This window comes from Salmo salar, chromosome ssa23 (genome assembly GCF_905237065.1).
Source record: "Salmo salar chromosome ssa23, Ssal_v3.1, whole genome shotgun sequence".
Classification (NCBI taxonomy): domain Eukaryota; kingdom Metazoa; phylum Chordata; class Actinopteri; order Salmoniformes; family Salmonidae; genus Salmo; species Salmo salar.
The window spans coordinates 12,361,117-12,378,096 of NC_059464.1; the positions used below are offsets into that span (position 1 = coordinate 12,361,117).

A 16,980-nucleotide genomic window follows, 5' to 3' on the forward strand; every position below is an offset into this window, starting at 1 on the left:
TTCTTTGACATTACCTTGACAGAAACAGCATTATCAACATAAATAATAACCAGGTATTACAGCGACAACTGCACTCTGCTGACTCACTACACTCTTACCAATTCTGGGTTTAAAAACATCTTATTATTTGGTAACCTAGCACTAAATATTGGCCAGAACACACACTGGGTGTGAACACACACTTGAGTGAATAACCCAACAAATTGGGATTACCCAAACATGGGTGATTTAACCATCAGTTGATGTTTTTTTACTGTTATGCTGGGTTGCCTTAGCAGCGGGTTATACACATTTGATCTTAATATGTGATGACTATACAGCAGAACAGCTTAACAGGAATGACATTTACGCTCATGGGTGGCTAAAAATAACTATCTGAAGGCCACGCCCCAACTAAACTACGCCTCCAGTCTTTGAGATATGACCCATTGGGTCAGATCTCAATAACCCAGCACCAATAATCCAAAAGTTTTTAAAGAAAACAACCCAACAGCTAATGACCCAACGCCTGCAACCCAGCAGTTGGGTCAACCAAACAACCCAGCATTTTTGAGAGTGTAGGAACAGAAAATTAATTTGTTAAAGAACATTTTCAAAAATGTCAACTTGATATCTATTGTCTTCAGCACCACCCCAACATCAACATAATATGTGAAAATGGCACTATTCTATGTTTTGTAGTAAAAAGATACAGGAAGATGTGTTTCCAATGACATCATCGGTATGCATCGTGATTTTAATTAATTATGAGTAGGCGTTGCCTACTAATTGTCTACTAATTGTTTGATGATGTCATTGGGAACACTTATCTTCCTCCATCTTTTTTTACTACAAAACATAGAAACCATTTCTCACATATAGTATGTTGATGTTGGGCTGGTGCTGAGATGATGAATATTAGGTAGAACATTCTAGAAATGTCCCTTTAAGTGAGTGTGTGTTTGAGAGAGAGGATGTGAGTGTGGTCTGAGCGTGTGTGTGACACTAGATGTGGTGGAGGAGGAGTGTGTCTGGCATGCATCTGGTGGAGAGCAAAGAAAGCAAGTATTTTGGTGAGGGCGATGGGAGGTCTCACTAGAGAAAACACAGAGACTACCACTGGTGTTGTTCTTAATGTCTGTGGCGGGACAGACGTCGGCCACCCATGGTCTATACACTGACGGAGAACAGAGGGAGTAGAAAATACATCCGATATTTGCAGAAGGCTGGGTTTGTGTTGGGCATACAATATGCTTCATATCAATTGTAAATACATTACATTTAATGACAATACATATTATTACATAATGTGTTATCCATATGGAGAGGATATGATGCAACAGCCTACTGGACGGATGGAGGGGGGTGGTCCACACACACACACCATCCAACCCAGTAAATACCCCTATCATCCCACTTCCCAGTGGCAGAAGGTCTGAGAAATGGTCTCTGACGATTCTGAGAAATGGAATGAGTCATATTATAACCCCCCTTTAACATCACCGTGGCTCAGAGACAATTGGAACCCACCACACGCACACGCACATACAGTCATGGCCAAAAGTTTTGAGAATGACACAAATATTAATTTTCACAAAGTCTGCTACCTCAGTGTCTTTAGATATTTTTCTCAGATGTTACTATGGAATACTGAAGTTAATTACAAGTATTTCATACACAAAACACACACACACACACACACTGTACATGCAGTGACAGTTGGATATGTGAATTGATTTCGACGCTCAGTATAAGTCTGGTTTGGTTGGAGAGAGTGTAGTTAGATTGGGGCTGTAGCCACTATGGCAGTAACCTACTAGTCAGGGCTCCATGATGATTTTTTTTACAAGGAGCATGCGTTCCTAAATTGAAAAAGTAAGGAGCACACAAAGAAATTTAGGAGCACAATGAAAGTGTTTGAGGAAGACTGCTCAATATACTAAATATTTGAGTCACTTAGGTGAGACAAAAATGTTTAGCTGCCCCTTTAATGGGCGGGCAGTTACCATTGTAACGGTGGGACTCGCATGTCTGTCTGTTAGTGATGGGAAGTTTGACTCTTTTTACTGACTCGTTCAGTTTTCGACTCGTTTAGTCAAAAGAACAAACCTTTCGACTCATTTCGTTCATTTGAGTTAGTAATGCCCAGAGCACGCAGGACCCCCTATCAGCGAACGATGAACTGAAAACTCTAAAGAGTCATGATTCTACAAGCCTCTCCTTCACGTTGTTCATTATAGGGGGCTTTTTGGAGCTGTCATTTCTGACTGAGACAAGTGTAAAAGTGTGCTTTAAACAATGTAGGCCACATTTGTTGATTGCTAGGATTACAAATGCGATTATTTCTTGATACATTTGAAAGGAGGTCTAGTTGTGGCCGCAACCGGACTAGATTGAGAATGACTGTTGGAGGAATGCATTGCTTGACTGCTATGAGGGTGATAAGCAAAATATAGTTCACTAACTTTAGCCCCCCAAATTATTTGTTCTTAAGTTCGAGTTTATTGAGCAGAGGCTGTGTATGTTTTGGTTATACAAAGTTGTGTCCATCTTAACATTAAATAATCAATGAATTGCATTCATTCTTGCACCATGAGATCAATTATCAGTTCTAAACATGAATTGTTCTTCTCTATGCTGCCTGCAGCATGATCTATTTTCCTGCGGGCATACATGACAGACAGCTGTTTTGTTCGGAGCACGTCTCTGGAGCTGCTGAGCCAGAGGAGCATGTATCAATCCTGCTGTACAACTAAAATAAACGAGTCACTTAGAAAAACTAATCATGAGTCACTAGTCAGTAAAAATAGTCATTAAAAAGAACAAATCGTTCACGAACTTCACATCACTACTGACTGTGAGAGATGAGATTCTCCAATGTCTGTCTTCGTTAGCAGTTGAGCAAGCTCAAACTAACATTGAAAAACCACCTAGCGTGTTAACAAAACAATGTAAATAGTCAAGAGGACAAAGTCAAACTTGAGTAGACTTTCGGGTAAATTCTATGCCTGTGCGCTTCTAAAAATGTATCTTTCAGCACTTCACTCACAGTGCGCAAAGCCCCCCAGGAACTGTTGCTGCTCGAGGTGGGATAGCTATATTGGAATCGTAGTTCTTTGTGTGAGTAGCTAACACCTATGAAACAAAATGGCAGAAATACTTTGAAAATAGCTACGGCAGCAATTGTTTTTCCTATAAATCACAACTCGCACATGTGCTCAAACTTTACTTTCTCAGTTCAAACACATCTATTTTAGGTGCATAGGCGTGTAAAATGGTCTCACTGTAGAGCCCTGCTACGAGTACTATGTGGCCTGGTCTCTCTCTGTCTCTCATTGTCTCTCTGTAGCTTCTATAGCCTGGCCTCTCTGTCTGTTAACCTTTGTCCTACTAAGATGTTCTCTTAGAAACATGTGTCCCTCAGATGACTGGGTGGGAGTTTATATGAATCTGTAAATGTTAAGTCGTGCTCCAGCCCCCCTCGGTGTGGATAGATAGAGGGGAGTAGGGCGCAGGGGAATAGGGGGTAGTGCTAGAGGTACGGGCGAGCCGGCAGGGGTGTTGTGGTATACCAATCGAGGGGAATGTGCGGTCATGGTGTGTTCCAGACGTTTAAGACCGGAAAACACAGTGAAGAGGAGACCGTGTGAACAGTCTAGACTTGAGTGACATTACTGAGAAAAGGAGAAAGGAGGGGGGGATTAGAAAGAATGGGAAGAGAGGAATGGAAAGAAGGAAGGAGGGAGGGAGTAGAGTCATGGAATTGTGTGTGTGTGTGTGTGTGTGTGTGTGTGTGTGTGTGTGTGTGTGTGTGTGTGTGTGTGTGTGTGTGTGTGTTAGTGGTGTGAGGGTCAGCTGTTTGTTCACCAGCACCCGACCGCAATTGCTAATAACCCATCTGCAACCACCTGACTATACAGTGCATTCGGAAAGTATTCAGACACCTTTACTTTTTCCACATTTTCTTACATTACAGCCTTATTTTAATATTGATGAAATAAGTATTTTTCCTCATCAATCTACTCATACTGTAATACCCCATAATGACACAGCGAAAACACGTTCCTAGACATTTTTTATTTCTAAAAAACACAAAACAGAAATACCCTATTTACATACACTACCGTTCAAAAGTTTGGGGTCACTTAGAAATGTCCTTGTTTTTGAAAGAAAAGCAATTTTTTTTTGTCCATTAAAATAACATAAAATAGATCAGAAATACAGTGTAGACATCAATAATGTTGTAAATGACTATTGTAGCAGAAAACGGATGATTTTTAATGAAATATCTAAATAGGAATAAAGAGGCCCATTAACAGCAACCATCACTCTTGTGTTCCAATGGAATGTTGTGTTAGCTAATCCAAGTTGATCATTTTAAAAGGCTAATTGATCATTAGAAAACCCTTTTGCAATTATGTAAGCACAGCTGAAAACTGTTGTTCTGATTAAAGAAGCAATAAAACTGGCCTTCCTTAGACTAGTTGAGTATCTGGAGCATCAGCATTTGTGGGTTCGATTTCAGGCTCAAAATGTCCAGAAACAAAGACCTTTCTTCTGAAACTCGTCAGAACAGAGAATCTTGTTTCTCATGGTCTGAGAGTCTTTAGGTGCCTTTTGGCAAACTCCAAGCGGGCTGTCATGTGCCTTTTAATGAGGAGTGGCTTCCGTCTGGCCACTCTACCATAAAGGCCTGGTTGGTGGAGTGCTGCAGAGCTGGTTGTCCTTCTGGAAGGTTCTCCCATCTCCACAGATGAACTCTGGAGGTCTGTCAGAGTGACCATCAGGTTCTTTGTAACCTCCCTAACCAAGGCCCTTCCTCACAATTGCTCAGTTTGGTCGGGCGGTCAGCTTTAGGAAGAGTCTAGGAAGAGTCTGGTTCCAAACTTCTCCATTTAAGAATGATGGAGGCCAATGTGTTCTTGGGGATCTTTAATGCTGCAGAAATGATTTGGTAGCCTTCCCCAGATCTGTGCCTCGATACAATCTTGTCTCTGAGCTCCACGTACAGTTCCTTCGACCTCATGGATTGTTTTTTGCTCTGACCTGCATTGTCAACTGTGAGACCTTATATAGACAGTTGTGTGCATTTCCAAATCATGTCCAATCAATTGAATTTACAACAGGTGGATTCCAATTAAGTTGTAGGAACATCTCAATGATGATCAATGGAAACAAGATGCACCTGAGCTCAATTTCGAGTCTCATAGCAAAGGGTCTGAATACTTTTACTACTGTTCAAAGTTTGGGGTCACTTAGAAATGTAGAAAAACACAGAAAAACTCATTTTTTGTCCATTTTTGTCCATTTTTTGGCCTGAATGCCAAGCATCACATCTGGAGGAAACCTGGCACCATCCCTACGGTGAAGCATAGAGTCATGCTGTGGGGATGTTTTTCATGGACTAGGAGACTAGGCAGGATCGAGGGAAAGATGAACGGAGCAATGTACAGAGAGATCCTTGATGAAAACCTGATTCAGAGTGATCAGGACCTCAGACTGGGGCGAAGGTTCACCTTCCAACAGGACAATGACCCTAAGCACACAGCATGGACAACGCAAAACTGGCTCCGGGACAAGTCTCTGAATGTCCTTGACATTCAGACCTCGAACTTGAACGCGATCGAACATCTCTGGAGAGACCTGAAAATAGCTGTGCAGCGATGCTCCCCATCCAACCTGACAGCGCTTGAGTGGATCTGCAGAGAATAATGGGAGAAACTCCCCAAATACAGGTGTGCCAAGCTTGTAGCATCATACGCAAGAACACTCAAGTCTGTAATCGCTGCCAAAGGTGCTTCGACAAAGTACTGAATAAAGGGTCTGAATACTTATGTAAATGTGATATTTCAGGTTTTTATTTGTAATAAACTTGCAAAAAAACTGTTTTTTCTTTGTCATTATGGGGTATTGTGTGTAAATTGATGAGGGAAAAACCCCCAATTTAATCCATTTTAGAATACGGCTGTAACATAACAATATGTGGAAAAGTCTAGTTGTCTGAATACTTTCCAAATGCACAGTATGTGATGAAGTGAAAATCTGATGCCCGCACCCAACCCTAACCCGCTAATACAGAAAATGTGCAGTAGGGTACAGTCAAAGACAGCGGAACAATTTTTTGACAGGGGGTGCAGGATTTATTTTGCCGGATTTAGTTTCTGCTTATAATTTTCAAAATTTTTGTAGGCTATTTGTTAGTCAACTTGTCTATAATTACATACGTGCCGCTTCTCTTCTGTCATTATATGTTGCCCTAGAAGACTAAATAAACCCTTGCTCACCAGATGAATAGAATGAATGCTTCAATGTAGTTGACATCAGTTAAGTTTCTCTGTTATCTTCTTTCGCGGAGCAGATGTTTGGGACCTGGGAGAAAATGCAATAACAACAAAAAAAACGTCAAAGATTTTCTCTGAAAAATGTCCAAGAGTTGTAAGGAAATAGAAAGCTGTGAAAATGACCCAACATGTTTCTGATAAGATTGCAGTTTGGCTTGGATGCTTATTTTAAGTGGTTGAAATATAATCAGCGTTTATGATGCTGATAAGATAGCACCTCTACAGACGGTATCTAACTGAGCGTTCACATTCTCTCAAGATACTGAAAGAAATAAATCATATCTTTCCACTTCTGTTCTCTAGTCAACATTTTGCTAACATTTGGCATATCATTTTACTGCAAGAAATGCTTAATTCTGTAGGAGTTAATATTAAGTCTATGTGAGAGGTTATAGACCTACAGTCAGATTTCACTTTCCATTTAACCCATATGAACAGAAGGCTACAGTTCCCTTGAACGTCCCTATTTGAAGACCAAGTGTTGTGACTGTCGAATTTGTATAGCATTCATCATATAACATTCATCACACATAACATAGCCGACACTGCCATCATCCTCTTTTACCACTTCACCAAATCTTTCCTGAACATTACTTTTCTGGAATTACTTTTCTCCCTTCGCTTTATTTTCAACTCTCCGTTTCACAGCTTTTCTCTTATTGAATTATACTCTGACGTTATCCTTTTTGCCTACGTGAATGACGCTAACATTTTCTGCCTGCTCACAAAAGCATTTGGCGATTGGTGTGTAGGCTATTTGGCGCGTGTATAGTTAGGCCCTTAATTGGGGCTAGGTGGGACGCTAGCGTGCCAACTGTGGTGCACTCCATCAACAGCAGGTGCATTTCAAGAGCGGCAAATTTGAATCCAAATAAATGTCAAAATTCAAATTTTTCAAAAATACAACTATGTTACACCATTTGAAAGATAAACATCTCCTTAATCTAACCACGTTTTACGATTTCAAAAAGGTTTTACGGCGAAAGCATAAATTTAGAGTATGTTAGGACAGTACATTTACAAGAGTTGTGTGTAATGTTTTGTCAAGTCAAAGACAGGGTCACCAAAACCATAAAACCAGCTAAAATGATACACTAACCTTTTACAATCTCCATCAGATGACACTCCTAGGACATTATGTTAGACAATGCATGCATTTTTAGTTCTATCAAGTTCATATTTATATACAAAAACAGCGTTTTACTATGGCATTGATGTTGAGGAAATCGTTTCCCTCCAATAACCGGCAGTCAAGTCAGCGTCACAAATTAAATAATTAAAATTAGAAAACATTGGTAAAATATTATATTGTCATTTAAAGAATTATAGATTTACATCTTTTGAACGCAATCAACTTGCCAGATTTAAAAATAACCTTACTGGGAAATCACACTTTGCAATAATCTGAGCACTGTGCCCAGAAAAATACGCGTTGCGATACAGACTAGACGTCATGTTGGGGAGATCTAAAATCGAAAATACTATGTAAATAATCCATTACCTTTGATTCTCTTCATCAGATGTCACTTCCAGGTATCACAGGTCCATAACGAATGTAGTTTTGTTCAAAACAGCTCATCATTTATGTCCAAAAATCTCCGTCTCGTTAGCACATGATGTAAGCCAGCCGGACTTCTCGTCATGAACGAGGGGAAAAAATATATTTCCGTTCGTTCAAACATGTCAAACGTTGTATAGCATAAATCATTAGGGCCTTTTTTAACCAGAACATGAATAATATTCAAGGTGGACGAATGCATAGCCTTTTATAACGTATTGGAACGAGGGTACCCAACATGAAGTAGCGCGCCAGGTGTCTAATGGGACATCACCGTTCCATGGCTCTTGTTCGGTCAGATCTCCCTCCAGAAGACTCAAAACACTTTGTAAAGGCTGGTGACATCTAGTGGAAGCAATAGGAAGTGCCAAAATATTCCTAAACCCCTGTGTTTTTCAATGGGATAGCTTTAAAGTCAATACAACACATCAGGTATCCACTTCCTGTCAGAAAATGTCTCAGGGTTTTGCCTGCCAAATGAGTTCTGTTATACTCACAGACACCATTCAAACAGTTTTGGAAACTTTAGAGTGTTTTCTATCCATATATAATAAGTATATGCATATTCTAGTTACTGGGTAGGATTAGTAACCAGATTAAATCGGGTACATTTTTTTTATCCAGACGTGCAAATGCTGCCCCCTAGACCCAACAGGTTAAGCTTACACACTAATGCCAGAAAGCCTAAAATACCTCAATGTAGTCTATAGATATAAATTGCACAAGAATGAAACACTATATATACAAAAGTATGTGGACACCCCTTCAAATTAGTGGATTCAGCTATTTCAGTCACACCCTTTGGTGACAGGTGTATAAAATCGAGCACACAGCCATGCAATCTCCATAGACAAACAATGGCAGTAGAATGTCCTTACTGATGATGTCAATGACTTTCAAAGTGGCACCTGTCGTAGGATGCCACCTTTCCAACAAGTCAGATTGTAACATTTCTGCCCTGCTAGAGCTGCCCCGGTCAACTGTACATTATTAACCTGGATCTCCCTGCCTCTCCATATTAGAACCTCACAATCCATACACATATTCAAGTCCACACTAAAGACACACCTCTTCACACAGGCTTACCCAGATTTGCTGTTGTCTTAGCTTATCCTCTGTGTAGTTCTCTTCCTTGGTTAGTCTGTCATCATGTTTTTTGATCTCCGTGGTTAGCCTGTCATCATGTTTAGTGGTCTCCATGGTTAGCCTACCATCCTGTTTAGTGGTCTCCATGGTTAGTCTGTCACGTTCTGACCAGTAAAGGGATTATTTGTTATTGTAGTTTGGTCAGAATGTGGCAGGGGGGTATTTGTTTTATGTGGTTCGGGGTGTGTGTTTATGTAGAGTGGTGTTTGGTTAGTGTTTTCTGGGGTTTTTGGGTTATGTTCTATGTTAGTATATTTCTATGTTCTAGTCTAGTCTTTGTAGTTCTATGTTTAGTTTATTGATTTGGCCTTCAATTGGAGGCAGCTGCTCCACGTTGCCTCTGATTGAATGTCCTATATAGAGGGGTGTGTTTTGTTTGGGGTTTGTGGGAAGTTGTTCTTTGCACTGCTGTGTGTTGCCTGCAAGACTGTTTGTAGTCTGTTCATTGTTTTCGTGTTTTATTTTGTAAAATAAACATGAGCATTCACGTACCCGCTGCGCCTTGGTCCATTCACTACGACGACCATTACATAGTCTGTCCTTATGTTTAGTGGTCTCCATGGTTAGCCTGTCATCCTGTTTAGTGGTCTCCATGGTTAGTCTGTCCTTATGTTTAGTGGTCTCCATGGTTAGCCTGTCATCCTGTTTAGTGGTCTCCATGGTTAGTCTGTCCTTATGTTTAGTGGTCTCCATGGTTAGCCTGTCATCCTGTTTAGTGGTCTCCATGGTCAGTCTGTCCTTATGTTTAGTGGTCTCCATGGTTAGCCTGTCATCCTGTTTAGTGGTCTCCATGGTTAGTCTGTCCTTATGTTTAGTGGTCTCCATGGTTAGCCTGTCATCCTGTTTAGTGGTCTCCATGGTTAGTCTGTCCTTATGTTTAGTGGTCTCCATGGTTAGCCTGTCATCCTGTTTAGTGGTCTCCATGGTTAGTCTGTCCTTATGTTTAGTGGTCTCCATGGTTAGCCTGTCATCCTGTTTAGTGGTCTCCATGGTCAGTCTGTCCTTATGTTTAGTGGTCTCCATGGTTAGCCTGTCATCCTGTTTAGTGGTCTCCATGGTTAGTCTGTCCTTATGTTTAGTGGTCTCCATGGTTAGCCTGTCATCCTGTTTAGTGGTCTCCATGGTTAGCCTGTCATCGTGTTTTGTGGTCTCCATGGTTAGCCTGTCATCGTGTTTTGTGGTCTCCATGGTTAGCCTGTCATCATGTGTAGTGGTCTACTTGGTTAGTCTGACGTCACGTGTAGTGGTCTCCTTGGTTAGTCTGTACTTATGTTTAGTGTACTTTTGTATAGTTACTTTTTTAATGTGTGATTGTATTGCTTTTCATCCTACTGATTTTCTTCTGTATGTAAAGTGACATGAAAAGCGCTTAAATAAAATCTATTATTATGATTACAATTAACAGAGAGAGAGATAGAGAGAGCTGCTACCCCTAGGCCATGCATTCTGATGCACAGGGAATCATTCAACAAGTGGGGTTAGAAAGGACCTGGAGAAAAAAGCAACTGTATTTGTGATAGAGATGCATAGCAAAAGGATATCGACAGATTGCAAAATATGTGAGAGAAACAGGTAACGATTTTGTTTGACAGCATATCCATAGCACATTTATTACACATCTGTAAGCATTTCACGAATGTGTTATAACAGGTCCCAACTGCATTATTAAAGATTAACTAAATATATCCATAGCATATCTATAGCACATTAATGTCATGTTATACAAGTGCTCATATTTAGGTATCTTATTAATGGATGCATCCTTACAATGACAGCTGTGTCATCATTATGACTGTTCTCAAAAGTGTGCTTCTGTCATACCAGTGTTAGTGAATATGGCAAAAGGCCAAAACACGTTTAGAAAATGATACTGAAATATACAGTGCATTCGGAAAGTATTCAGACCCCTTGACTTTTTCTAAATGTTTTTACGTTACAGCCTTATTCTAAAATTGATTAAATTGGGTTTTTTTCTTCATCAATCTACACACAATACCCCGTAATGACAAAGGAAAAACAGTTTTTTAGAAATGTTAGCAAATTTATATCAACAAAAAAAAGCGGAAATAATATAATTTACATAAGTATTCAGACCCTTTACTCAGCACTTTGTTGAAGCACCTTCAGTAGCGATTAAAGCCTTGAGTCTTCTTTGGTATGACGCTACAAGCTTGGCACATCTGTATTTGGGGAGTTTATCCCATTCTTCTCTGCAGATCCTCTCAAGGTCTGTCAGGTTGGATGGGGAGCGTTGCTACACAGCTATTGTCTGGTCTCTCCAGAGATGTTTGATCGAATTCAAGTCCGGTCTCTGGCTGGGCCACTCAAGGACATTCAGAGACATGTCCCGAAGCCACTCCTGTGTTGTCTTGGCTGTGTGCTTAGGGTTGTTGTCCTGTTGGAAGGTGAACCTTCACCCATGTGGACTCCATCAAGTTGTAGAAACATCTCAAGGATGATCAATGGAAACAGGATGCATCTGAGCTCAATTTTGTGTCTCATAGCAAAAGGTCTGAATACTTATGTAAATAAGGTATTTCTGTTTTCTCAAAACCTGTTTTTGCTTTGTCATTATGGGGTATTGTGTGTAGATTGATGACAACATTTTTTTAATGTAATACATTTTAGAGTAAGGCTGTAACGTAACAAAATGTGTAAAATGGTAAGGGGTCTGAATACTTTCCGAATGCGCTTTAGCATACTAGCCCCATTTCCCCCATTGCCTGAAATAAGCCTGTGACTTAATTTCTCCTTCTCACTGAGGTCAATGGTGCATGAAGATCTCCACAGGGTCGAATTCTCAGGGTAAATTTTACCTATCAAATTGTGTAGTTGAGGGTCATATCCTAATTCTTTAGGAAATCATTAACAGCCCTCCTCCACATACCAATTAGGGGTAAATTGGTCATACTGGTCTATAACGCACACATGAAGGGTCTATGTATGAATTATATGCAGTCAAAGTAAAGTCTAATATATTTTCCCATTCATAAAGCATTTAAAGCTAAGTACTTTAATTAACTGTGCAGTTTGCCATGTGTATTTACATTGGCACGTTAGAAACCTTTTAAAACACAACAAATTAACAGACAGAAACGAGTTGCTTTCATTTTGACTGCAGAGAAGAGGTGAGAGGTTAGTGTGACATCACTTCTGGGTGACAGCCAAGTGTTCTTCTGGCTTCTTATTAGCTATTTGTGTTATTTTACATGTGCAAACGTGCAATGTCAGTCATGAAATAGCGAACAAAAAGGTTAACTAAATGTTTAATTCGTCACTAAGCTAAGGAACCTGGGACTAAACACCTCCCTCTGCAACTGGATCCTGGCCTTCCTGATGGGCTGCCCCCAGGTGGTGAGGGTAGGTAGCAACACATCTGCCACGCTGCTCTACCTTACCCGGACTATTTGCATTGTGCCCCCCCCCCACCCCCCCACTCTTATTTTCAAATGTCTTTTTACTGTTGCGTTATTTCTTTACTTACCTACACACACACACACACACACACACACACACACACACACACACACATACCTTTTTTTTCACACTATTGGTTAGAGCATGTACAGTGCCTTGCAAAAGTATTCGGCCCCCTTGAACTTTTCGACCTTTTGCCACATTTCAGGCTTCAAACATAAAGATATAAAACTGTAATTTTTTGTGAAGAATCAACAACAAGTGGGACACAATCATGAAGTGGAACGAAATTTATTGGATATTTCAAACTTTTTTAACAAATAAAAAACTGAAAAATTGGGCTTGCAAAATTATTCAGCCCCCTTAAGTTAATACTTTGTAGCGCCACCTTTTGCTGCGATTACAGCTGTAAGTCGCTTGGGGTATGTCTCTATCAGTTTTGCACATCGAGAGACTGAAATTTTTGCCCATTCCTCCTTGCAAAACAGCTCGAGCTCAGTGAGGTTGGATGGAGAGCGTTTGTGAACAGCAGTTTTCAGTTCTTTCCACAGATTCTCGATTGGATTCAGGTCTGGACTTTGACTTGGCCATTCTAACACCTGGATATGTTTATTTGTGAACCATTCCATTGTAGATTTTGCTTTATGTTTTGGATCATTGTCTTGTTGGAAGACAAATCTCCGTCCCAGTCTCAGGTCTTTTGCAGACTCCATCAGGTTTTCTTCCAGAATGGTCCTGTATTTGGCTCCATCCATCTTCCCATCAATTTTAACCATCTTCCCTGCCCCTGCTGAAGAAAAGCAGGCCCAAACCATGATGCTGCCACCACCATGTTTGACAGTGGGGATGGTGTGTTCAGGGTGATGAGCTGTGTTGCTTTTACGCCAAACATAACGTTTTGCATTGTTGCCAAAAAGTTTGATTTTGGTTTCATCTGACCAGAGCACCTTCTTCCACATGTTTGGTGTGTCTCCCAGGTGGCTAGTGGCAAACTTTAAACAACACTTTTTATGGATATCTTTAAGAAATGGCTTTCTTCTTGCCACTCTTCCATAAAGGCCAGATTTGTGCAGTATACGACTGACTGTTGTCCTATGGACAGAGTCTCCCACCTCAGCTGTAGATCTCTGCAGTTCATCCAGAGTGATCATGGGCCTCTTGGCTGCATCTCTGATCAGTCTTCTCCTTGTATGAGCTGAAAGTTTAGAGGGACGGCCGGGTCTTCGTAGATTTGCAGTGGTCTGATACTCCTTCCATTTTAATATTATCGCTTGCACAGTGCTCCTTGGGATGTTTAAAGCTTGGGAAATCTTTTTGTATCCAAATCCGGCTTTAAACTTCTCCACAACAGTATCTCGGACCTGCCTGGTGTGTTCCTTGTTCTTCATGATGCTCTCTGCGCTTTAAACGGACCTCTGAGACTATCACAGAGCAGGTGCATTTATACGGAGACTTGATTACACACAGGTGGATTCTATTTATCATCATTAGTCATTTAGGTCAACATTGGATCATTCAGAGATCCTCACTGAACTTCTGGAGAGAGTTTGCTGCACTGAAAGTAAAGGGGCTGAATAATTTTGCAAGCCCAATTTTTCAGTTTTTTATTTGTTAAAAAAGTTTGAAATATCCAATAAATTTCGTTCCACTTCATAATTGTGTCCCATTTGTTGTTGATTCTTCACAAAAAATTACAGTTTTATATCTTTATGTTTGAAGCCTGAAATGTGGCAAAAGGTCGAAAAGTTCAAGGGGGCCGAATACTTTCGCAAGGCACTGTAAGTAAGCATTTCACTGTAAGGTCTACACCTGTTGTATTCGGCACACGTGACAAATACATTTTCATTTGATTTGACTCCAACACCATCATCAAGTTTGCAGATGACACAACGGTGGTAGGCCTGATCACCGACAGCGATGAGACCTGGGAGGAAGTCAGGGAGGAAGTCAGAGACCTGGCAGTGTAGTGTAACACGCCCACATACTCATCAACGGGGCTATAGAGGAGCAGGTCGAGAGCCTCAAGTTTCTTGGTGTCCAAATCACCAACAAAGTATCATGTCCAAACACACCAAGACAGTCATGAAGAGGGCATGACAATGCCTCTTCTCCCTCAGGAGACTGAAAAGATTTGGTATGGGTCCTCAGATCCTCAAAAAGGTCTACAGCTGCATCATCGAGAGCATCCTGACTGGTTGTATCTCCGCCTGGTATGGCAACTGCTCGGCATCCGACTGCAAGGCGCAACAGAGGGTAGTGTGTACGGCCCAGTATCACCGGGGCCAAGCTTCCTGGCATCCTGGACCTCTATACCAAGCGGTGTCAGAGGAAGTCCCTAAAAATTGGCTATGGCTACCCCGACTATTTACATTGACCCCACCTTTTTTTATGCTGCTGCTACTCACTGTTTATTATCTATGCATAGTCACTTGACATCAACCTGCATACACAGTACCAGCCAAAAGTTTGGACACACCTAATTATTCAAGGGTTTTTCTTTATTTTTATTGTTTGCTACATTATAGTAATAGTGAAGCCATCAAAACTATGAAGCAGCACATATGGAATCATGTAGAAACCATGAACCAGTAGCCACCCTTTGCCTTGAAGACAGCTTTGCACACTCTTGGCATTCTCTCAGCCAGCTTCACCTGGAATGCTTTTCCAACAGTCTTGAAGGAGTTCCGACATATGCTGAGCACTTGTTGGCTGCTTTTCCTTCACTCTGCAGTCCAACTCATCGCAAACCATCTCAACTGGGTTGAGGTCAGGTGAATGTGGATGCCAGGTCATCTGGTCCAGCACTCCATCACTCTCCTTCTTGGTCAAATAGCCCTTACACAGCCTGGAGGTGTGTTGGGTATTTGTCCTGTTGAAAATAAATTATAGTCCCACTAAGCGCAAACCAGATGGGATAGCGTATCACTGCAGAATGCTGTGGTAGCCACGCTGGTTAAGTGTGCCTAGAATTTTAAATAAATCACAGACAGTGTCACCAGCAAAGTGTTGTTCTTTATTTTAACTATTTTCTACATTATGGAATAATGTCAAAACATCAAAACTATGAAATAACACATATGGAATCATGTAGTAACTAAAACAAGTTTACAAAATATGATTTTAGATTTTTCGAAGTAGACACCCTTTGCCTTGATGACAGCTTTCCACACTGCCCTTTCCCACCAGTACATTTTACATTTTAGTCATTTAGCAGATGCTCTTATCCAGAGCGACTTACAGTAGTGAATGCATACATTTCATTTCATACATTTTTTTTCCTGATGGCCCCCCGTGGGAATCGACCCCACAACCCTGGCGTTGCAAACACCATGCTCTACCAACTGAGCCACAGGGAAGGCTACGAAAGGAACACCTATGTGAGAATGCTGTTCATTGACTACAGCTCAGCATTCAACACCATAGTGCTCTCAAAGTCCATCACTTAGCTAAGGACACTGGGAAAAAAGACCTCTTTCTGCAACTGGATCCTGGAATTCCTGACGGGCCACCCCCAAGTTGTAAGGGTAGGCAACATCAAATCTGCCAAGCTGTTCCTCAACATGGTGCCTTTCAGGGGTAAGTGCTTAGCTCCCTCTTGTACATCCTGTTCACCCACAACTCCGTGGCCAAGCATGACTCCAACACAATCATTAAGTTTGCAGATGACACAATGGTGGTAGGCCTGATCACCGACAACGATGAGACAGCCTACAGGGAGGAAGTCAGAGACCTGGCAGTGTAGTGTCAGGACAACAGCCTCTCCCTCAACGTAATCAAGACAAAGAAGATGATCGTGGACTACAGGAAAAGGAGGGCCTAACACGCCCACATACTCATCAACGAGGCTATAGAGGAGCAGGTCGAGAGCCTCAAGTTTCTTGGTGTCCAAATCACCAACAAAGTATCATGTCCAAACACACCAAGACAGTCATGAAGAGGGCATGACAATGCCTCTTCTCCCTCAGGAGACTGAAAAGATTTGGTATGGGTCCTCAGATCCTCAAAAAGGTCTACAGCTGCATCATCGAGAGCATCCTGACTGGTTGTATCTCCGCCTGGTATGGCAACTGCTCGGCATCCGACTGCAAGGCGCAACAGAGGGTAGTGTGTACGGCCCAGTATCACCGGGGCCAAGCTTCCTGGCATCCTGGACCTCTATACCAAGCGGTGTCAGAGGAAGTCCCTAAAAATTTCCAAAATGCCAAGTCTAGCTCCAAAAGCCTCCTTAAAAGCTTTTACCCCCAAGCCATAAGACTGCTGAACAGCCAATCAAATGGCTACCCCGACTATTTACATTGACCCCACCTTTTTTTATGCTGCTGCTACTCACTGTTTATTATCTATGCATAGTCACTTGACATCAACCTGCATACACAGTACCAGCCAAAAGTTTGGACACACCTAATTATTCAAGGGTTTTTCTTTATTTTTATTGTTTGCTACATTATAGTAATAGTGAAGCCATCAAAACTATGAAGCAGCACATATGGAATCATGTAGAAACCATGAACCAGTAGCCACCCTTTGCCTTGAAGACAG

General features: G+C 41.3%; 1 protein-coding gene across 1 annotated transcript in view; it reads left to right on the forward strand.

The window, feature by feature from the left end:
• Positions 1-16,980, forward strand: part of igfbp-3a2 (insulin-like growth factor binding protein 3 paralog A2) — a 55,467-nt gene that overhangs the window by 24,448 nt on the left and 14,039 nt on the right.